Source organism: Bufo bufo, chromosome 4, assembly GCF_905171765.1.
Source record: "Bufo bufo chromosome 4, aBufBuf1.1, whole genome shotgun sequence".
Classification (NCBI taxonomy): Eukaryota; Metazoa; Chordata; class Amphibia; order Anura; family Bufonidae; genus Bufo; species Bufo bufo.
The window spans coordinates 453,827,771-453,850,974 of record NC_053392.1 but is presented as its reverse complement, the minus strand read 5'-3'; positions in this window follow the sequence as shown (position 1 = coordinate 453,850,974).

Sequence of the window (23,204 nt, the reverse complement as noted above, 5' to 3'; positions counted from 1 at the left end):
AATTCCTAATCTGGTATGTCTTCCCTGTCCTTGGATGTGAAAAGGAACTTCCCTTTAAAATCCCATTACAGTTACAACAACCCAGACAGGGAAAGCAACCCTTTCTCTGTATTAGGGGTAGGCTACGCTGTTTGGTGTCAGCATGAACTAACTTGTCCCCTACATTGCGTGGTCTTCTATACGACATGAGGGGTGTGGTACGAAATGCCTCAATGTCGGGGAAAGACTCAGTGAGAATGTGCCAATTGTTTTTGAGGACGTGTGTTATTTGTTTACTAAACGCTGTATGCGTTGATACAAAGGGAACCCTCTTGTTCTCCTCTCCTTGTTCCTTTTTCTTCTAAATTGATTCACCCTCTGTTTGTGCCTCTGTACCAAGGGCCTCGGATAGCCTCTCTCATAAAACTTATTGCACATCTCACTGAGCCTTACCTCAGATCTATCATTATCTGTGATTATTCTTTTCACCCTGAGTAACTGGCTATATGGCAATGACTCTTTCATAAACCCAGGGTGATCACTCTGGAATAGCAGCATGTTGATTCTGTCTGTAGGTTTTACAAACAAATCAGTATGAAGTCTACCATCTACACAGTATACTGTCGTGTCCAAGAACTGTAAGCTGGTTTGGGAGTACACGACCGTAAACTGCAGTTCTGCATGAACCGAGTTAATATTCCCCTGGAACTTAAGTAAGTTCTCAAGGGATCCAGTCCAGACAAAAAATATGTCATCAATATACCTCATCCAGCCTTTCACAGAAGTAAAATGGCTGGATGGGTATACAGAACATTCCTCAAATCTGTTCATAAAAATGTTTGCATAAGTTGGGGCCACATTGGACCCCATTGCGGTCCCCCGCTGCTGTACATAGTAGGTGTCCTCAAAGAGGAAATAGTTGCACGTAAGGACGATCTCCAACAAGGAGAGAACAACCTAGCAACCTCTGGCTTAATCCCACCCTTAGAGAGGGTCCATTCCACCGAATCTAATCCTTTGATGTGGTCGATACTGGTATAGAGACCGACCACATCAAAGGAAACCAGGTATTGCCCTTCCTCAATCTGTAGAGTTTGCAATTTCTTGAGGAAGTCTGTTGTGTCTTTTACATAAGACCTAGTGGACATGGCATAGTCTCTGAGATATTTATCAAGAAAAATAGCAGCTGGGGAGAAAATTGAGTCTATCCCAGAGACTATGGGGCGCCCAGGTGGATCAAGAAGGTTTTTATGTATTTTGGGCAATATATACAGTAGTGGTGTTACCGTTTTGTCCACCAATAAATATTCATGTAGCTTCTCATCTATTATATCCGATGCAAAAGCATCGTCTATTAATAGTTTGAATCTCCTTTGAATGGCAAATTTGGGGTCAGCATCCAGTGCTCGGTATACCGCACTGTCCCCCAATTGTCGCTGTATCTTTGCTACATATTTATTGGTGTCCATTATTATGGCCCCTTTCTTTTTTTCTTGCCTAAAGATAGTTACCAGTCCTTCCATTCTATCTTGCCTAAAGATAGCTACCATCTTTCAGAGTCTAAAGCGGATTCAAAATAGAAGCAACAGAAAAATTTACGGAAAGTATCGGAATGTCCCCAGTCGTTAGACAGGAATGTTCCGTTACTTACCGAATTCCTGTATTTTCTATTCCGCGGACGATCCCCCATCTGAAAGGGTAATATTTCCTTATCAATGCACCTTGATTCTTTCCTTTGTCCCCGAAGACAGACGTCTGGAGAACATGTCAGTGACACAAGCAGTATGATGTCAGTAACAGTTCTATTTATTGCTTGGTATAGAGGCCTTATATACATCCATGCATACATACAAGAATAGCTGCAGCTCTCATTACAATAATAGCAGTTCCTTTTACAGACAGGCAGCTCTTGTTATAATACTGCTGACTAGAAACTTTTCCTTATAGAGACAGGAGGTACATGTACATATATTCACCCTTCAATATGATGTCACCCAACCTCCTGTCCTTCATACAGATTATACAGCTAATTCTTGTTAACCCTTCAGGTCTAAGCGAACCATCTTTTTTCTTTACAAAGAATAAACCAACTGCGACCGGAGACTTAGATGGCCTGATATGACCCTTTGCCAAACTCTCGGCAATATACTTCCGCATGACCTCTCTTTCTGGTTGAGAAAGATTGTATAGCCTAGACTTTAGCAGCTTAGCCCCTGGGATGAGATTAACCAGACAATCATATTCACTCCTGAGCCCCACACTCCGAAAAGACATCCGTAAAATCTGAGAGATACTGAGGTAGAACCATAGTAGACACCCCTGAGATAGATGCAATTGTCCGAACAAAATTCACTCCAACCAATGATCTGCCTTGCCTGCCAATCTATAGTAGGGTTATGTTTTATTAACCACGGTAAACCTGAGACCATAGGAGCGGGCAAGTCCTTCATGACAAAACAAGAAATGATCTCAACATGCGAATCACCCACCCTTAACTGAATACCATGAGCAATATGAGTGAGACTCCTTTGAGAAAGAGGGGAAGAATCAATTGAGAACACCGGAATCTCTCTTTCTAAAGTGCAAGTACTTAAGCCCAGATTTTAAAGAAAAAGAACATCAATAAGGTTTACCCCAGCACCACAGTCAATGAAGACTTCAAAATTGAGCTTTCCTGAGTCTAGCGTCACCATAGCTGGAAGGAGAAAACGAATATTGCAGGGAGATTGCATACCTGCTTGCTCCGCCACCCCATTCACACTACCAAGAGTCAGAGATGTTTTGTTTTTTTCTTTATGTAAACCTCTTTGTGGTTCTTTATCATCAACTTGCGGTTTAACAAAAGGACAAGCATAAACAAAATGACCACTTTCTCCACAGTAATAACATAGCTTATGCAACCTCCTAAAGTTCCTATTACCAGAATGGAAAGACACCTGACCCAGCTGCATGGGTTCCTCCCCTACCCCAGAATTACATGTCATATTACCCGGGGGAACCGGTGAGGCGAAACCACTCCCAGAAGGTATCCCTCAGGTGGAAGAAACCTTACACCTCTCTCTAATGCGTCTATCTAACCGTACTGCTAAAGATATAGCATTCTCCAATGTGTCCGGATACTCATGAAAAGCGAGGGCATCTTTCAATCTCTCAGACAACCCCTGACAAAACTGACTACGTAGCGCGGGGTCATTCCACTCAGACTCCGTAGCCCATCTCCTAAACTCAACGCAGTATGCCTCAGCAGTATGTTCACCTTGTAATAAATTACGCAACTTAGATTCCGCCGAGACCCGATCTGGGTCATCATAAATTTATCCCAAAGCTTTAAAAAATTCATCCACCGACCGGAGGGCCAGAGAACCGTTCGGCAGAGAAAAGGCCCAGGACTGTGCGTCCCCTTTAAGCAGAGATATGATTATCCCTTCTCTCTGACTCTCATCACCAGATGAAGACGGCCTCAGCTGAAAATACAGCTTGCATGATTCTCTAAAGTGGATAAAGTCATCCACACCCCCTGAAAATCTATCAGGGAGAGCGACTCTAGGCTCCCCATAAATTTGACTTCCTCCTATAGCACCTGATGCCAGAGCATTCTGACACCGTGCAACAGAATTACGCAGATCAACAACCTCTAGGGATAATCCCTGCATGCAATCAACTAATGCATCAATTGACTCCATCTCAAAGAAGCTGAGAAATGGCAGTCTAGGTATTGGCGGGTTATAAGGTCACGGTGGGTAGGATACAATAAACACACAGAAAATCTCAAAACAAGCATCTAGGCCAGAAGCTGGGGATAAAGGTCACCTCCTGACAATTCCCTACCAGCTCTCCCTGAACTTCTGTGCCCACGTTAAGACCCTAAAGGTGGGAATCAACGTGCCCCTGTGCCTAAGACTGAAGATTCCCTAAAGTCCCTGAGATGGTGGAAAGGGGGAAAGAGGCAGCCTGCTTCCTCAGGTCCTGGAGGAGGCAGGTGTCTCGTTAACATCCTAGACACACAGAAAACCTCAAAACAAGCGTCTAGGCCAGAAGCTGGGGATAAAGGTCACCTCCTGACAATTTCCTACCAGCTCTCCCTGGACTGTGCCCACGTTAAGACTCTATAGGTGGGAATCAACGTGCCCCCGTGCCTAAGGCTGAAGATTCCCTAAAGTCCCTGAGATGGTGGAAAGGGGGAAGGAGGCAGCCTGCTTCCTCAGGTCCTGGAGGAGGCAGGTGTCTCGCTAACAGCCTAGACAGAACACAAAAAGGAAACCAAAACCAACTTATCTTGTAGCAGAGCATAAACAGCAAATCCACCTTTCCACAGAGCAAGACAGAAGCTATAACCCGCACAGGACACTGGGAAGGGGCGTAATTTAAACTCACACAAACGACCCCACCCAGTGCACCTGAAGGGAGGCGGATACAGCTCCACTCCAAACCCTAAACAAACAAAAAACTACACACATGCTGCTAACCTGGCAGACCTCCGCACATAACCTGAGCAGGGCATGACATGATCTTGCTCTGAATTCATTCTTTCACTTTCCACAAATCCCGGCAGCCATTCTGGACTCTCTCCCAATCAGTCAATGTTTTCCCCAGCACCAGGGTCATTACAGACCCCACCCCACTTGAATGTGCCACATCCGGGAACAGAGATATCTTTCACCTCCTGATACATCTTAGGTGGGATCTGCCGGTAACGTTCCCTGATCGGTGCACCATCGACGGTTGGGAATTCGTGTTCGATTGCAGTAGCACACCCAAAGTCCTCATCATGTCCCGAGAAGGCCTCCTGAAATTCCCAAAGGGTGTCTTCCAGCAGCTTTTGTTCCCCCAGGGTCAGGGTTCTGCAGTCCACCCCCATACGGGCCATGATCACTTGACCATTCCACTCCGCTGTCGGGGCTTCCCTTGAATGGATCTCCACAGCATAGGTCCAGACTGATCTCCTATACGGCTGTAGCGTGAAGCACCTTCGTCGAGCGATACCCCCTTCGGACACATAAACTTTGGCCAGCATGGTATTTCCGGGGACAGTTATCTCGCAGTCCTCAGCATTACAGCAGCGTATAGGCACACATCCGTCCTTCACAATGGCGAGGGCCCGGGCTACCAGTGGGCGAATCTGTGTTTCTTCTTGATAAGCGGGCTCGATCAGGACTTCCAGTGCATTCAGTCGTCGTCCCGCTCCCACCGGCAGCATCAATATTCACTCTTGTCGAGGTGGGATCTTCAACGGAGTCCTCCGTAGCACCCTCACGTCCTCAATGGCCCGACTGCCAGTACTTTGGCCCTTCCCTGGCATAGAGTTGATGATCTAGGTCTCTCAGTACATTCATGCCCAGGGTCACATCCATTCCTTTTCCAGGACGAATGGTCCACCAGAACGACTCCTTTCTTGCCGATGTCATGTTTCTACCGTCATACTTTGGCAGATGACGCAGCAGTGCCCCTACGGGGATGTATCCTACTGGGGTAGCCATATTGTTGGGGGCAAGCTGGACTTGCACCTGTGCACCCTGGGCTGGGTCCTGATCTGGCACCACTGGCACCAGGGGACGGTCTCCCGCCACATTCCCGTCCATAATGGTCGCTGTATCCTGCTGACTACGCCAAGTTGTAAGCCATCTACCGGGGTGGGCTCCCCAGGATACAGCGAAGTCACAGACAAGAAAAGCGACACAATCTCCAGCTTTTAGTAACCATTGAAACTTTACTAAACATTGACAACCAACATAACGATATAGGAATACACAAGGTAATATTCCCCACCCCTGAGTCCTATCCTAGTCCGGCTAGCCGACCCTAACTCGGTGGCGTGCACAGCAGAGCCTGAAAAGTCAATACTGTGCCATGGAATAGAACAACCCTGACCGATGGTGCCCACAGCAGAGCCTCAAAAGTCGATACTGTGCCACTAAAAATCCCGGGCAGCCTGCCGAAAACAAATCCTACCTATCTAACTAATGGCAGGTACAAGCTCAGTCTCAGATTCTTCAGGTACCACTAAAACAGTACGATGAACATGACAAAACCCGGGTTTTCTGACCTGATCCCATCTGGTAACAGAGGATGTCTCTCATCAGGATTGTTCCAGGCCTGTAAGCACACCTGCGGCCTTGCTGAGTAGATGTCCTTTTCTTTCATAGCTCCAATCAGCTCTGCTGGAGACAATCCCTTCTCCTGAGGATAGGGTCTGGGTACAGAACGGATGACAGTCTCTCTCTTCTATCACCCCGATCACTGCAGGACACTCCAACGCCATGATCAGACCGGCTTGTGTCTCACACACACACTCCTTCCAAGATGTCTGAGTCTCTGCTTCCTGTTCTTCTCAGAGAGAGCCAGCCTGCATGAGTCATAAGCATGAGTCATCAGCTCCTTTGTATATTCAAATTCCAGAGTGTGCTGACTATAGCTGCAAAACAGTGGGCTCTAGTGCCCAAAATGCCAAATGCAGTTTCAATACAATTAGGCACAAACATCAGACAGAAGATCTGTTCCACAATCTCACACCCCCTGCTGTGCTGAACGTCCTTTCGGACAGGACACTGGATGAGGGGAAAGCCAACAGTTCCATGGCAAATTGTGCTCTGGGCACAGGTCAAGCCTGCACACCCAGTAGTCCAGGGGTTCATTGCTTCTCAGAGCATCCACATCGGCCATTAACCTGATGTAGTCGGACACCTGTCGGTCTAGGCGTTCCCTGAGGCTTGATCCGGAGGACGGCTGTCGATGGGTCGGCTGCAAGAATGATCTCATATCCGAAGTGACCAACACATCTTCAAACCGCCCTCTTCTTCCATGCATTGTTGTAATGGTACCCGCAACTGTTTCTCTGTGAGTTGAAATTCCTCTGCTAGCGCACGTAAAAGCAGAATGCAGCATTTCTCGAAGCAAGGCCTGGAAGTGCTGCATTCTGACAGCCCTCTGTGATGGTGGTAACATTTCCCCCATTTTGTGTTTGTACCGGGGGTTTAAGTAAGTTGCCACCCAGTACTGGTCCTTGCCCTTTGTGCTTTTTATACGGGGGTCCTTCTTCAAACACTGGAGAATGAAGGCCCCTATTTGCACTAAACTGGAAGCGGTGGAGTAGCCTGGATCCTGCTCATCATCCATGATAATGTTGTCCTCGTTCTCCTCCCCCCATCCACGGACAACACCAGGGATCCCAGAAACGTTTAAAGCATGCTCTTCTTGCTCCTCCTCTGCCCCGGCACCATCCTCCTCTGACTCCTCTTCAGACTCCTGTTGTTGACTTGTCTCAATTGGAGTAGCCCCCGCTGGGAATTCATACAGCATTGCGACTTTCTCATCTTCCTGCTCCTGCTCCTCGACGGCTTGATCAATGACACGACACAATGCACTCTCCAGAAAGAAGGTGCAAGGTACAATGTCACTGATGGCGCCCTAGCTGCGACTGAACAGTTTTGTGATCTCATCAAATGGCCGCTGAACTCTGCATGCGTCACGCATGAGCAGCCACTGGCGCTGTGAAAAAAAACAAGCTCCCCAGAACCTGTCCTGCCGCAGAGTTTGTACAGGTAGTCATTAACTGCACGTTTCTGCTGGAGCAGCCTATCAAGCATATACAAGGTGGAGTTCCATAGCGTCGGGCAGTCACAAATCAGACGAATGTCAGCAAGGCGAGCCATGGCCGTGTAAGATCTTCTAAAATGGCCAGAGATTTTCCTGGCCTGCCGCAAGATGTCCTGGACCCCGGGGTATTTGACAACAAATCGCCGTACGACCAAGTTCAGGACGCGTGCCATTCACGGCACGTGTGTCATTTTGCCCTGTTTCCGCGCGCTCAGCAGATTGGCACCGTTGTCGCACACCACTTTACCAACTGTAAAATTGAGCAGGGTTAGCCACTGATCAATCTATTAAACAACAAATCTGAAAGGAGTGCAGGACCGGTGTGGCTCTTGGCTTCCAGACACAACAGATGCAGCACAGCATGGCAACGTCTCACCTGTCACGTCGAATAGGTTTTGGGGATTTTGTCGGGCGCAGCAGAAGAGACGTTAGCAATGGAAAATAAGGAGTCAGCTGAGGAGGAGAGGGAGTATAGAGTAGGAGGAGGAGAAGAAGATGCAGGCCTGCATGTAATCCGTGGTGGTAACACCAAATCTACACGGGTGCCACGGGTTGCATGCTTGACGGCTGTCAGATGGTTCACCCAGTGGAAGGTAAAAGTTATGTACCTTCCCTGCCCATGTTTGCTAGACCACGTGTCTGTGGTCAGATGTATCTTGGCACCGACACTGTGTGCCCGAGATACATTCACTTGCCGCTGAACGTGGCCATATAGCTCTGGGATGCCCTTCTGGGAGAAATATTTCCTGCCGGGGACCTTCCATTGCGGTGTTCCAATAGCCAAAATTTTTCTAAAGGTCTCAGTTTATATGGCAGTAGTTGGCGGGCTAGCAGTTCTGACAAGCCTGCGCTCAGCCGTTGGGCAAGAGGGTTATCCGGCTTCATCATCTTTTTTCACTCGAACATTTGGGGCAAGGAAGCCTGCCTATTGCCAGATGAACGTGACGACGGCACGGTGGAAGGTGGAGTGGAGGATAACTGGGAGGAGAGAAGAGAAGGAGAAGAGGCAGGACGGTGAGCTCCGGGACAGTGGTTTTGTGGGTTCTGACGGTGTTGCTCCCACTGGGCTCAGTGATTGGAGGTCAGGTGCCTTCTTAAGGCGGTCATCCCTAGGTGAGTGTTGGGCTTACCACGACTTATGCGTTGACAGCACAGGCTGCAGATGGCAACAATATTGTCAGCAGCGGACACATAAAAAAAAAGCCCACACTGATGAGCCATGTGCCGGCGTCCTGGGAGCACCAAATGTGACCGTGCATGGTGGATGTTTCATTCCAGATACATTAGCAGTCTGCTTTTTGCCTCCTGTGCACTGCGAGTTCTGCCTGCTTCTCCTCCTTCCCCTCTCTATCTGCTGCTCCGTCTCTCCCTCTGAACTCCCCTCCTCTTCCTCTCTTGTGGGCACCCACGTGACCTCCATCGACACGTCATCATTGGATTCGTCACCTTCACCACCATTAGAGATCTCGGAGTAGGCAGCAACAGCGGGGACCACCCTCCTTGGGATGATCTGTGTACTGTTGTCAGACTGCTGGGTGGCGACCGTTGATACCTCCTCTTCCTGATCCGATGCAAAGAATGGCTGCGCATCAGTAAGGTCTTGGAATGTATGGGAAAATAATTCCTCTCACTCAAGCGGAGGGAATATGGTTGTGGTGGTGGTGTCTTTTGGGGTGGACACAACAGATAGTGAAGAGGATGCAGATAGAGAGGATGAGGAGGGTGCAGAAGCGTAAGGCTGAGTGAGCCACTCAACCAAGTCTGGTGCGTCCTTTGACGTAATCGCACGCACCTTCTGCAACTTCCCACTTAGGCTCCGGCCTGGTGCACCTGCCCGACCCCTACCACCCCTGCGGAATGGCCTGCCTCTTCCTCTGCCTGTAATTTTCTAAATTACCCTGTGACAAAAGTCCCTATAGAAGAGAAGTATTTGTGGAAGAAGGTATATCACACCCCTGCCTCAATTTGTTTTTTGGGGGGGCAACTGGTAAATCACACCAGTAGAAATTATTGGTTCCAATAGTTTTTTCACTCTGTGTAGATGCGGTAACACAGTAAAACCGCAGACAAATGCTGCACTTCCTAAATGCACTATATAGAATGTATATTATTGGTATATAAAATCCCTGCTTCAATCTGTTTTTTGGGGGGCAATTGTTAAATCACACCAGTAGAAATAATTTCTTCAAATAGTGTTTTTCACTCTGTGTAGATGTGGTAAAATGCAGCAAAAATACAGACAAATGCTGCACTACCTAAATGCACTATATACAGTAGATATATAAATGCACACCAGTAGAAATTATTTCTTCAAATAGTGATTGTCACTCTGTGTATAAGCGGAAACGCAGCAAAACCGCAGACAAATGCTGCACTACCCAAATGCATTATATAGAACGTATATTATTGGTAAATAACACCCCTGCCTCAGGTTTTTGGGGGGGGGGCAACTGGTAAATCACACCAGTAGAAATAATTTGTTCAAATAGCGTTTGGCACTCTGTGTGGCTGCAGTATCATAGCAGAACAGCACACAACTGCTGCACAATACAATTGCACTATAATATACTTTCTATGTTACAAAGTATATTATAAGTATACACTGCGTGCAGAATTATTAGGCAAATGAGTATTTTGACCACATCATCCTCTTTATGCATGTTGTCTTACTCCAAGCTGTATAGGCTCGAAAGCCTACTACCAATTAAGCATATTAGGTGATGTGCATCTCTGTAATGAGAAGGGGTGTGGTCTAATGACATCAAAACCCTATATTAGGTGTGCATAATTATTAGGCAACTTCCTTTCCTTTGGCAAAATGGGTCAAAAGAAGGACTTGACAGGCTCAGAAAAGTCAAAAATAGTGAGATATCTTGCAGAGGGATGCAGCACTCTTAAAATTGCAAAGCTTCTGAAGCGTGATCATCGAACAATCAAGCGTTTCATTCAAAATAGTCAACAGGGTCGCAAGAAGCGTGTGGAAAAACCAAGGCGCAAAATAACTGCCCATGAACTGAGAAAAGTCAAGCATGCAGCTGCCAAGATGCCACTTGCCACCAGTTTCGCCATATTTAAGAGCTGCAACATCACTGGAGTGCCCAAAAGCACAAGGTGTGCAATACTCAGAGACATGGCCAAGGTAAGAAAGGCTGAAAGACGACCACCACTGAACAAGACACACAAGCTGAAATGTCAAGACTGGGCCAAGAAATATCTCAAGACTGATTTTTCGAAGGTTTTATGGACTGATGAAATGAGAGTGAGTCTTGATGGGCCAGATGGATGGGCCCGTGGCTGGATTGGTAAAGGGCAGAGAGCTCCAGTCCGACTCAGACGCCAGCAAGGTGGAGGTGGAGTACTGGTTTGGGCTGGTATCATCAAAGATGAGCTTGTGGGGCCTTTTTGGGTTGAGGATGGAGTCAAGCTCAACTCCCAGTCCTACTGCCAGTTTCTGGAAGACACCTTCTTCAAGCAGTGGTACAGGAAGAAGTCTGCATCCTTCAAGAAAAACATGATTTTCATGCAGGACAATGCTCCATCACACGCGTCCAAGTACTCCACAGCGTGGCTGGCAAGAAAGGGTATAAAAGAAGAAAATCTAATGACATGGCCTCCTTGTTCACCTGATCTGAACCCCATTGAGAACCTGTGGTCCATCATCAAATGTGAGATTTACAAGGAGGGAAAACAGTACACCTCTCTGAACAGTGTCTGGGAGGCTGTGGTTGCTGCTGCACGCAATGTTGATGGTGAACAGATCAAAACACTGACAGAATCCATGGATGGCAGGCTTTTGAGTGTCCTTGCAAAGAAAGGTGGCTATATTGGTCACTGATTTGTTTTTGTTTTGTTTTTGAATGTCAGAAATGTATATTTGTGAATGTTGAGATGTTATATTGGTTTCACTGGTAAAAATAAATAATTGAAATGGGTATATATTTGTTTTTTGTTAAGTTGCCTAATAAGTATGCACAGTAATAGTCACCTGCACACACAGATATCCCCCTAAAATAGCTAAAACTAAAAACTACTTCCAAAAATATTCAGCTTTGATATTAATGAGTTTTTTGGGTTCATTGAGAACATGGTTGTTGTTCAATAATAAAATTAATCCTCAAAAATACAACTTGCCTAATAATTCTGCACTCCCTGTATTACACCCCTCAGTATGTCACACCTATCGATAGCACACCTATACCAGCACACCATTACCATAAAAGGACTTTTGTGGCCCTATTAGTTAGACAGTCTGTCCCTGCTCCACACAGCAACCTCTCCCTACAATGGCAAAAGACTGAATGTAAAATGGCGCCCAGATCAGTTTTATTTATAAGGTAGGGGTATGTCCATGTGCTCAAACGTCTCAATTGGCTGTCCTGTACCACCTGATGGATGTGTCATGGGTCAAAGTTCTTCACAATGTAAAAGAATATGGCGGGCGCGAATATCGCCATATGTTCGCATGTTCAGCGAATCGCGAACGTGCAAAGTTCGCCGTGATCCAACCGCTGGGCAAACCGCAAGGCCATCTCTACTGGAGACATCTGGATGATGCAGAACATCATAAGTTTCCTGTAAAGGAGACTTCTCAAAGATGCATTTCTCGATTCTCTCAACCGCTGAAATCGTACGGTGAGAGGTCAAATCTGGAGAATAGATCTGTATATGTCCAGGTACACTATCATGCAGACATAGAGCAGATCCCGGAAGATGTTGTTTACCAATTCCTGGAATAACACGGGAGCATTGCACAGACCGAAGGGCATGATAAGAAACTCGTATTGACCATCATGGTTGTTGAAAGCGGACTTCCACTCATTGCTCTTGCAAATGCAGATAAGGTTGTATGCACCATGCAGGTCTAATTTTGTGAAAAACTTAGCTCCCTGGATCCTGTCAGAGAGTTCAGAGATTAGCGGTAAAGGGTATAGATTCTTAACCGTTACCTTATTCAGACCTCTATAGTCGATACAGGGTCCATCTTTTTTGTGTACAAAGAAGAACCTGGCAGCGGCTGGCTAAGTAGATTTCTGGATAAATCCCCTCTCGAGATTCTCCTCAATGTAATCAGACTTCACTCGGGTCTCAGGAATGAATAGTAGTAGACTCGACCACGGGGAGGAGTGGCACCAGGCAGAAGATCAATCAGACAATCATATGTATGGTGAGGAGGCAGGGTCTCGGCCTCTTTCTTACTGAATACATCTGCAAAACTGGCATACTGCTGCAGAAGTCGAGGCAGGTCTTCAGGTATTGTAGGCTAGGAAGCGGGTCGGACCTCAGATAAGCAAGTGGATTGACAGGATTATTGCCAATGCAGAATCTGACTGGTGTGCCAGTCCAAAACTGTCAGGGAAGAGCAAAAATAACTGGATTCATGGACGCTGGCAGCACATAGAAGGAGATAATCTCTGAAAGCAGAACCCCCACTTGCAACTTAAGGGGCATAGTAACAGAAAGCACAGACTTGGGAAGTGGCAGCCCATTTACAGAAGTCAATAACAGAGGACTTTCTAGATTCTAGTACTGATGGACCAAAGTCTGCTGAATGAAATTACTGGCTGACCCAGAGTCCAAGAATGAAGGCACAGACAATGTGACTCCCTTGTTAGAGGGAGTCACCGGAACTGAAAGTTTCAGAGAGGTCTTCTCCTTGTCTAGGACCACCTCTCCCATTGATCTTAGACATGGGTGTTTCTCGGTTTCACGATAGGTGGGGAAATAACCAAACACAGGTAAACAAACAGAACAAATGACTAGGCCCAAAAGCTAAGGAGAAAAGGGTCACCTCCTAGCGATCCTAAAAAGTTTTCCCTAAACTGCTGTGCCCATGTGCATACCCTAATGGTGGCTATGCACATGCCCTTGTGCCTAAACCTATACACCCTGGGAAACCCTAAGCTGTAGGGAAAAGGGAAGAGGCAACCTGCTTCTTCAAACCCGGAGGAAGCAAACGTCTCCCTAGATGCCTAGATAAAAGATACAATGGGAAATAACGGAGAGGACTTATCTTAGAGCAGAACTGGACCAGACGATCCACCACACATCCAGAGCTCACAGGAAAGAACTATAACCCGCACAGGCCACTGGGGGAAGGAGGGATAAATAGCCTCACTAACAATCAAACCCAGTACACCTGAGGGAAGGTGGATCCAGCTCAAACCAAAACCAAAACAAACAGAGAAATCAGACATGTGCAGCCAGTCTGACAGACCTCCACACATTCACAGGGCAAGGCGTGACAGTGCCCCCCCTTCTACGGGCGACCTTCAGACACCCTGGACCAACTTTATCCGGGTGTGCTCTGTCAAAGGCCCTCACCAGGCGGCTAATACTAACATCAATAGCGGGTGCACCAGGTACTGAAGGAAACACCGAAGAACACGTGAGTCGAGAATCCTAGAGATCTCAAACTCCAAATTGCCATCCACCAGGACAGGGGGAGGTGGCAATGGAGATGGTTCCACAGGTTCTACATATTTCTTCAATAAAGACCTGTGAAACACATTGTGTATCTTCCAGGTCTGCGGAAAATCCAGACAAAACGCCACCGGGTTGACAATAGCAGAGATTTTGTAGGGGCCAATAAATCTTGGACCCAATTTCCAAGATGGTACTTTCAGCTTAATGTTTTTAGTGGACAACCACGCCGAATCACCCACACACAGGTCCGGACCAGTCATACGTCTCCTGTTAGCCATCAATTTATATCTTTCACCCATTTTTTCCAAATTAACTTGGATCTTCCGCCAGATAGATGACAAGACGGAAGAGAATCTCTCCTCTTTTGGCATCCCAGAAGATCCAGTCCCAGAAAAAGTAGCAAACTGTGGGTGAAAACCATATGTGCCAAAAAAAGGGGACTTATCAGTGGACTCTTGTCTACGGTTATTCAAGGCAAATTCGACTAGAGACAAGAATGAGGACCAGTCATCCTGGTTCTCGGCAACAAAACACCTCAAATAGGTCTCCAGGTTTTGGTTAGTGCGCTCTGTCTGACCATTCGACTGGGGATGAAAAGCCAAAGAGAAAGACAGTTGAATTCCCAGACGAGAGCAGAACGCCCTCCAAAACGTGAAAACAAATTGCGTCCCCCTATCAGACACCACATCAGAGGGAATGCCATGTAGTTTCACAATGTTATCGATAAAAACCTGAGCGAGAGATTTGGCATTGGGCAAGCTAGGTAATGGTACAAAGTGGGCCATCTTACTGAAGCGGTCCACTACCACCAAAATCACAATTTTCCCAGAGGAACTCGGTAAATCGGTAATAAAGTCCATGGACAAATGCGTCCAAGGACGAGACGGGATGGACAAAGGAAGAAGGGATCCTGAAGGCCGAGTGTGAGACACCTTCGCAGGTGCACAGGTCTTACAAGCTGCCACATAACCCTCCACACCCTTGCGTAACCCTGGCCACCAGAATCTCCAGGAAATAAGATCTATGGTGGATTTGCTTTAAGGATGTCCCGCAAGGACCGTATCATGATGTTCCTTGAACACCTTGTATCGCAGTTCAGCAGGAACAAACAACTTGTCTGGAGGACAAGAATCAGGATCATCCTCCTGGGTCCCCAACACCTCCATCTCCAACTCGGGGTACAGAGCGGAAACCATCACCCCATCAGCCAAAATCGTAGCGGGATCCTCCGAATCACTCCCTCCACGAAAACTACGTGACAATGCATCTGCCTTGACGTTTTTAACCCCATGGCGAAAGGTGACAACAAAATTGAACCTAGTAAAAAACTGTGACCATTTAGCCTGTCTAGGATTCAGGCGCTTAGCAGACTTCAGGTAAGCCAAATTCTTGTGGTCAGTATATACCATAATAGCATGAGTAGCCCCTTCCAACCAATGACGCCATTCTTCAAAGGCCAATTTGATGGCCAGTAATTCTCTATCTCCTACATCATAATTTCTTTCAGCGGCCGAGAGATTCTTGGAGAATAAAGCACACGGACGCCATTTGCTAGGGGATGAACCCTGCGACAGAACTGCTCCGACCCCCACTTCTGATGCATCAACCTCCACGATGAACGGTTGAGACACATCAGGTTGCATCAGAATGGGAGCAGACGCAAAACATTTCTTAATAGCAGAAAAGGCCTGTAATGCCTCATCCGACCAGACAGAGAAGTCGTCGCCTTTTTTAGTCATATCTGTCAAAGGTTTTACAATGGTGGAATAATTCAAGATTAATTTTCTGTAGTAATTGGTAAAACCCAAAAACCGCATCAGAGCTTTCTGATTCTCAGGCCGGTCCCATTCCAGTACCGCCCGGACCTTTTTGGGGTCCATACGAAAGCCAGAGTCAGAAAACAGGTATCCCAAAAACTGTAGCTCCTGGACAGCAAATACACATTTTTCCAATTTTGCATACAATTTATTCTCCCGAAGGATCGACAACACCTGTCTCACATGATCCTGATGGGTCTCCAAATCGGGTGAGTAAATTAGTATGTCATCAAGGTAAATAACAATGAACCTTCCCACTGAATGATGGAAAATATCATTGATAAATCGCTGAAAGACCGCTGGCGCATTAGTTAAACCAAAGGGCATGGCAAGATTGGGAAAGGTTGTATAGCCGAGATTTTGGCAGTTTAGATCCAGGGATGAGATTGACCGGACAATGATATTCTCGATGGGGGGCAACTCCTGAGCTCCACCCTCCGAGAATACGTCCGCAAAATCAGAGAGAAACTGAGGTAGGACCATAGTTGACACCCCTGAGATAGAAGCACAAAGATAGTTGTCCGTACAAAATTCACTCCAGCTACTGATTTGTCTTGTTTGCCAGTCAATACTAGGGTTATGCTTTATTACCCCCGCACCACTGTCAACAAATACAAACCAGATTCCAAAAAAGTTGGGACACTAAACAAATTGTGAATAAAAACTGAATGCTATGATGTGGAGATGGCAAATGTCAATATTTTATTTGTAATAGAACGTAGATGACAGATCAAACGTTTAATCCGAGTAAATGTATAATTTTAAAGGAAAAATACGTTGATTCAAAATTTCACAGTGTCAACAAATCCCCAAAAAGTTGGGACAAGTAGCAATAAGAGGCTGGAAAAAGTAAATTTGAGCATAACGAAGAGCTGGAAGACCAATTAACACTAATTAGGTCAATTGGCAACATGATTGGGTATAAAAAGAGCTTCTCAGAGTGGCAGTGTCTCTCAGAAGCCAAGATGGGTAGAGGATCACCAATTCCCACAATGTTGCGCAGAAAGATAGTGGAGCAATATCAGAAAGGTGTTACCCAGCGAAAAATTGCAAAGACTTTGCATCTATCATCATCAACTGTGCATAACATCATCCGAAGATTCAGAGAATCTGGAACAATCTCTGTGCATAAGGGTCAAGGCCATAAAACCATACTGGATGCCTGTGATCTCCGGGCCCTTAAACGACACTGCACCACAAACAGGAATGCTACTGTAAAGGAAATCACAGAATGGGCTCAGGAATACTTCCAGAAACCATTGTCAGTGAACACAATCCACCGTGCCATCCGCCGTTGCCAGCTGAAACTCTACAGTGCAAAGAAGAAGCCATTTATAAGCAAGATCCACAAGCTCAGGCGTTTTCACTGGGCCAGGGATCATTTAAAATGGAGTGTGGCAAAATGGAAGACTGTTCTGTGGTCAGACGAGTCACGATTCGAAGTTCTTTTTGGAAATCAGGGATGCCATGTCATCCGGACCAAAGAGGACAAGGACAACCCAAGTTGTTATCAACGCTCAGTTCAGAAGCCTGCATCTCTGATGGTATGGGGTTGCATGAGTGCGTGTGGCATGGGCAGCTTGCATGTCTGGAAAGGCACCATCAATGCAGAAAAATATATTCAGGTTCTAGAACAACATATGCTCCCATCCAGACGTCATCTCTTTCAGGGAAGACCCTGCATTTTTCAACAAGATAATGCCAGACCACATTCTGCATCAATCACAACATCATGGCTGCGTAGGAGAAGGATCCGGGTACTGAAATGGCCAGTCTGCAGTCCAGATCTTTCACCTATAGAGAACATTTGGCGCATCATAAAGAGGAAGGTGCAACAAAGAAGGCCCAAGACGATTGAACAGTTAGAGGCCTGTATTAGACAAGAATGGGAGAGCATTCCTATTTCTAAACTTGAGAAACTGGTCTCCTCGGTCCCCAGACGTCTGTTGAGTGTTGTAAGAAGAAGGGGAGATGCCACACAGTGGTGAAAATGGCCTTGTCCCAACTTCTTTGGGATTTGTTGACACCATGAAATTCTGATTCAACATATTTTTCCCTTAAAATGGTACATTTTCTCAGTTTAAACTTTTGTTCCGTGATTTATGTTCTATTCTGAATAAAATATTAGAAGTTGGCACCTCCACATCATTGCATTCAGTTTTTATTCACGATTTGTATAGTGTCCCAACTTTTTTGGAATCCGGTTTGTACCTCAAAATCAAAATTTCCTGAGTCTAGCGCCACCATGGCAGGCAGGAGGAAACGGGTATTGCAGGGAGCAGGCTCCCCATTCACACTACCAAGAGTCAGGGAAGTTTTTTTTTCTCTTTATGTGAATACCTCCGTAGTTTTTCATTACCGCTTTGAGGTTTAACAAAAGGATACGCACAAACAAAATTACCTTCTTTTCCACAGAAGTAATATAGCTTATTCAGCTTCCTAAAATCCCTATCACCTGAGCGAAAGGAAACCTTGCCCAACTGCATAGGCTCTTCTCCTGCCCCAGATTCAAATGTCATATTACCCTGGGGAATAGGTGGGATGGATCCACTTTCAGACAGGGCCCCCCGCTCGAGAGGAATCTTATACCTCTCTCTAAGACGTCTATCAAGCCGCATTGCCAAAGACATGGCCGTCACCAATGAATCAGGATACTGATGAAAAGCAAAGGCATCTTTCAACCTCTCAGATAGCCCCTGACAAAACTGACTCCGGAGTGCAGAATCATTCTACCCCGAGTCCGTTGCCCATCTTCTAAATTCTGCACAATACGACTCTGCAGTACGTTCTCCCTGTAACAAACTGCACAACTTAGATTCAGCCATAGAGACCCGGTCTGGGTCATCATAAATCAAGCCCAAGACTCTGAAAAATTCATCCACCGACCAGAGGGATGGTGAACTGGTCGGCAGAGAAAAAGCCCAGGATTGCGCGTCCCCTTTGAGCAGAGATATAATGATCCCCACTCTTTGATTCTCGTCACCAGATGAAATCGGCCACAGATGAAAATACAACCTGCAGGACTCTCTGAACCAAAGTCATTAACACCCCTGAGAAACTATCAAGGAGCGCGACTTTAGGCTCTAAGCAGACCTGATTTCCTCCAACGGCGCCAGACGCCAGAGTATTCTGACACCGTGCAACAGAACTGCGGAGATCAGCAACCTCCAGCGATAATCCCTGAATGCGATCAACCAAAGCATCCATAGCCTCCATTTTGCAAACAGCAGGGAAATGACAGTTTTTTGGGCGGGTTATAATGTCACGATAGGTAGGTAAGCGGAGAAATAACCAAACACAGGTAAACAAACAGAACAAATGACTAGGCCCAAAAGCTAGGGAGAAAAGGGTCACCTCCTAGCAATCCCTAAAAGTTTTCCCTAAACTGCTGACCCAGAGTCCAAGAATGAAGGCACAGACAGTGTGACTCCCTTGTTAGAGGGAGTCACCGGAACTGAAAGTTTCAGAGAGGTCTTCTCCTTGTCTAGGACCACCTCTCCCACTGATCTTAGACATGGGTGTTTCTCGGTTTCACGATAGGTGGGGAAATAACCAAACACAGGTAAACAAACAGAACAAATGACTAGGCCCAAAAGCTAGGGAGAAAAGGGTCACCTCCTAGCGATCCCAAAAAGTTTTCCCTAAACTGCTGTGCCCATGTGCATACCCTAATGGTGGCTATGCACATGCCCTTGTGCCTAAACCTATACACCCTGGGAAACCCTAAGCTGTAGGGAAAAGGGAAGAGGCAACCTGCTTCTTCAAACCCGGAGGAAGCAAACGTCTCCCTAGATGCCTAGATAAAAGATACAATGGGAAATAACGGAGAGGACTTATCTTAGAGCAGAACTGGACCAGAAGATCCACCACACATCCAGAGCTCACAGGAAAGAACTATAACCCGCACAGGATACTGGGGGAAGAAGGGATAAATAGCCTCACTAACAATCAAACCCAGTACACCTGAGGGAAGGTGGATCCAGCTCAAACCCAAACCAAAACAAACAGAGAAGTCATACATATGCAGCCAGTCTGACAGACCTCCGCACATTCACAGGGCAAGGCGTGACACCCGGCTTCAGTGGACAATTACGTGCAAAGTGGGCCTTGCCTGAACAATACAGACACAGGTTCTCTGCTTTGTGGAGCAGACGTTCCTGGTCAGACAATCAAAGGTGCTCTATTTGCATGGACTCTTTAGATGGGGTGGATATTAGAGGAAGAACCGGCCTTTGGAAGGATGGAGACAGGCGAAGTTGTTTTCTGGTGCATGCAACCTCCTTAGAATGTTCTCTGAATCGCATATCAATTCTTGTGGCTAAGGTGGACGAACGGTCGCGACCAGCTAATTCATCCTTAATCCGGTCAGAAAGGACCTCCAAGAACACCGCCAGTTGAGCCTCATTATTCCATGCAAGTTCTGCAGCCAGGGTACAAAACTGGATGGCTTACAGACCCACAGACAAGGAACCCTGATGCATACACAGCAGAGCTGAAGCCGCAGAGGACGTGTGGCAAGGCTTTTTAAAGACCATCTGGAAGGTAGCCAGGAAAGACTGCAGGTTAGTGATCTCTGGACCTCCATGTTCCCATATAGGATTTGCCTAGTCAAGGGCCTCATCACACAGCAGGGACACAATGAAGATGACTTTGGACCGCTCAGTAGGAAACTTCTGCCAGTGCAACTCAAAGTGGATCAAGCACTGGTTCAGGAAGCCATGACAGGTCTTAGGATCTCTATTATAGTGTGGTGGCACGCCAGTGGCACTCAAATCCAGACTCACAGGTATGGGAACTGCAGGTATAGCAGCAACTGGTGACCCTGCAATTGTCCAGGTCAGCAGTGACAATTTTCATGAACTGCATCAGGACGTCCTGATGTTCGCTCTGACATCTCATCTCATGTAACAATTCCTGAACAGCAGGCTTGGGGTGACCAGCAAGTTCCATGGCCTGAACATACTGTCAAGAGCCAGCGGTTCCTACCTCCTCTAAGGGCATTGTCTAAGTGAACCCTTCGTTCTCCACAGTACCACTGATGGTGGGGATAGACTTTCCTGAGGGGAACACAAGGTCGCTACCTCTTGAAGAGGATTGGTACACGAGGTAGCTGGTCCAGATGGACCAGGATGTACCAGAGGGACAGACATATCAAGCTGAGTCATAACCAGGAGCAACAGTGCAGGACCAAAGGATGAGGCAGAGACGAAGTCAAACATGCAAAAGGTCAGGGCAGGCGGCACAAGTACAGGTCAGACAATCTGGGTTGGAAACAGGAGAATCATGGCAAGCAGAAAGGGATCAAGCAGGTAGCGAAGAACAGGAATATAAGCAGGGATATCAGCAACCTTTGCAAGACACAAGGACCTTGATGCTCAGGCACCTGGGAAGGGGGCTGAGCCACTTATATATGTGCATGAAGGCTAGGATTGGTAAGCAAGGTCACATGAGCTAACCCATGAAACACAGGAAAGGATGCACGCTGGCCCTTAAGGAAGTGCTACAGGAAACAAGCAGCAAGCATGCTGTGGCCAGGACTGGAAGGAGACCATGGAGCGGATTCCAGAACAAACAATGCATGCAAGAGCAGAGCCCAGGACTGCAGCAGTGAATGGGATTGTCGGCAGCAGATCACTTCTGAACACAGAGCTCGAGACCGCGGCGGTAAGCAGGGGAATATCAGCGAACAGCAGCCACTGTTACTACGTGCTCAGCATCATATCCAGAGGGTGTCTTTTCAAAATAGATGTATGAGTGCTGCCAGCATTGCTGCAAAGTTTAAAGGGATGGAGGGATCATCTTGTCAGTGCTTAGACCATACGCCGTACACTGCATCACATTAGTCTGCATGGCTGTCTTCCCAGAAAGAAGATGATGCAAAAGAAAGCCCGCAAACAGTTTGTTGAAGACATGCAGACCAAGGACAGGGATTTATGAGACCAAGATAATCTTATTTGGTTGGGATGGTGTTAAGAGTATATGGCGGCAACCAAGTGAGGAGTACAAAGACTAGGGATGAGTGTCACGGCCATGGCTATGACCGTGACTCTTCAACCGCATGCGATTGTCAGCGGTTTTGTTTTGTTGTCAATCACAGGTGAGGGCAGTGGTATTTGCCTCACCTGTGGTTGCCGCTGACAAAGCTTGCTTGTGGCAGCTTTCCTGCTGTGCATGCGGTTGCACCTAACAACCCCTATGTTAGGTGTGTGTGTATTGTGTTCACTGTGTTGTTTGTCTGTGTGCACTCTGTGTAGTGTGTTGTGTGCACTGACACTTTTCCTGCACTGTGGTTGCCCGTGGCAACGTTTGGCTGTCTGTACATGTGGTGGCAGTGTCCCGGCCTCCGGGCTATTCCCCAGGACACGGTTGCCACCCATGTCGTGGCCAGCGGCAACAACCACAGTGGCTTGCTACTGTTGGACACTTTCCCTTTAATGTTGTGTTTTCCCTTCCCGGGTGTTGGAAGGGTTAACTTCCTTCCCAGTGTGTGTGTCACTGGGTGTGTCCGACTGTGGGGTGTGGCTTCCTGGCCTATATAGCCTCACTGTTAGCATGGCTCTGTGGGTTGTTTCAGCCATGCTTGCTGGAGCAGCCGCCTGTGTTACTATCTGCCAGTGTGAGCCACCCCTGTGGTCATAAAGATATTGTCCTTATGTTTATGTCTGCTGTGTGTTGATGTTGTATGTTATGTACTGTTGGGACCTTTCTATATGTGTTTGGTGCAGCTTACGGTTCTGGATTCCTGTTTGCGCAGGGATCCAGTGAGCAAGGCTGTGACAAATTGGTGGAACTAATAGTTCGCCTGTCATTCCCGAAAGGCTGTATGTGTACCTCTTTTCCCAACAGCTTGGCCATTGAGACTCCTGCTCCTCCGTGCCTAGGAGGAGTAGGTCGTCTTACTCTGACTCCTAGCGCAGGGACCGGACGGAGGGTGAGTTAGGGATCCGAGGTTCCTGCGCATGGGTCCTCCTACCTTTAAGGTCGGCCCATGCAGTTAGGAGTTAGGGTCAGGGTAGGGACGCTGTAGGAGGTGACCTGCTCCCTATCCTGTTCTCCTGGCCGAGTAGGCCTACAGCACATGGCAGCGCACGGCTGAGGATTTCCCCCATCCTCAGCCGTGACAATGAGCAAACATGTGTTTCAAGTTCGGCATGAAAAGTTCGGGTTCGGATTATCTAAGAATTCCGTTATGGATTCCGCTACCACAGACCATAAGTCCTGGTCCGTGGTAGCGGAATTCTTAGATAACCCGAACCTTTCACCCCGAACTTGAAGCACAAGTTCGCTCATCCCTAACAAAGACAATTGTGTCTTGCCTACAGTCAAGCATGGTGCTGGGAGTTTGATGGTTTGGGGCTGCATGAGTGCTTCTGGCTGTGGGAAGCTACAGTT